This window comes from Balaenoptera acutorostrata, chromosome 3, assembly GCF_949987535.1.
Source record: "Balaenoptera acutorostrata chromosome 3, mBalAcu1.1, whole genome shotgun sequence".
Taxonomy (NCBI): domain Eukaryota; kingdom Metazoa; phylum Chordata; class Mammalia; order Artiodactyla; family Balaenopteridae; genus Balaenoptera; species Balaenoptera acutorostrata.
In genome coordinates this window covers 59,634,625-59,636,221 of record NC_080066.1, presented here as the reverse complement: position 1 = coordinate 59,636,221, position 1,597 = coordinate 59,634,625, and the positions used below count along the sequence as shown (strand labels likewise).

Genomic DNA, 1,597 nt, shown 5'->3' with positions numbered 1-1,597 from the left:
GCCCGGCTAGCTCAGTCGGTAGAGCATGGGACTCTTAATCCCAGGGTCGTGGGTTCGAGCCCCACGTTGGGCGGTTGCTTTTCTGCGTTTTTTCCCAATTCGCTATTATGTTCTGTGATACTGAAAATTAGTTTGGAGATCAGCTCTGATTCACAGGGTTTACTATGCACATTAATTTCATATCCTTGAATTCCTCTAAGTAATTTACTTTGTGCATTTGGGAAGGGCTAGTGATTATTATGGGCTGTTTAAACCACTGTAAGATTGTTTTAGTGATGATAGCTATTGTGAACAGACATAGGAGTTTCGTAATCCTTTTTTTCTAAGTCAGTGATCCAAACTGAACATTTTTACTGCAGCAATTTTGCAGTCTCAAAACATATTCAATATCCTGTGATAAACCATAATGGAAGGTAATATAAAAAAGAATGTGTATGTATGTGTGTGTCTGTGCACGTGTGTGTGTAACTGGATCACTTTGCTGTACAACAGAAATTAACACAACATTGTAAATCAACTATACCTCAATAAAAAAAACATATCTCAAAGCAAGTAATTATTTTTTCCTTCATATGTTTTCCTAAAAGAACTCAATTTCTTAGGGCAAAACTTTGCTTCTACGTTCACAGCTGCAAATTCTTTCCTTGCTTAAATGTTTCCTGTCATTCCCAGCAATTCTCAAACATTCTCCACAATTACCATATGTTATTATCATCAATTCAAGATACTATTTCAGACTTTGGAAGAAACACATGGAAAATTTCGCAATCGAAAATGAAGACCCCTAAATACTCCTATTATTACAAAGGAATATTTAATCTCTAGGTGATGGAAGGTGAAGTAGAATTTTTAAAAAGGCAAACTCTGTCAGAGAAAAATCAAACTGGTAAATTGATGAGAAGTCAATGAAGATATATTTACTTTTAAATATATATCCATTTTAAATTGAAGATCAGTGTTATGGGTTGAATTTGTGTCCCCCTGATATTCGTATGTTGGAGTTCTAACCCCTAGTACTTCAGAATGTGACCTTATTTGGAAACAGCGTTGTTGCAGATGTAATTAGTTAAGATGAGGTCATATCAGAGTAGAATGCATGCTTAATCCAATATGACTTGTGTCTTTATAAAAGGGGGAAATATGCACACAGGCAGGCACCCAGAAATGCACATTTGGACACATGGGAAAGTGCCACGTGAAATAAAAGCAGAGATCAGAGTGATGTGTTTATAAGCCAAGGAATGCCAAAGATTGCCAGCAAACAACCAAAAGCTAGGGGAAAATCCTGGAACAGATTCTCCCTCAGGGCCCTCAGAAAAAACCAACCCTACCAACACCTTGATCTTGGACTTCTAGCCTCCAGAACTGTGAGACAATACATTTGTTGTTTAAACCATCCAGTTTGTGGTATTTTGTTATGGTAGCCCCAGGAAACTAATGCAATCAGTGTTCTGTGGGGAGGTGATTTTGATTTTAAATTTATTTTAGTATACGTTATATTAAGTAGTTGCTATCATCTTCATTTCATTTCAAACTTATATTAAATAGTTGTCATCATCTTCATTTCCTTTCCTTTCATTTCCAAAGCTGTAGGAAA

General features: G+C 36.2%; 1 non-coding gene across 1 annotated transcript; it reads left to right on the top strand.

Moving 5' to 3' along the window:
• TRNAK-CUU (transfer RNA lysine (anticodon CUU)) lies at window positions 1–73 on the top strand. Its single transcript has one exon. It is a non-coding gene; the product is annotated as a tRNA-Lys (tRNA).
• The last annotated feature ends 1,524 nt before the right edge of the window (window positions 74–1,597 follow it).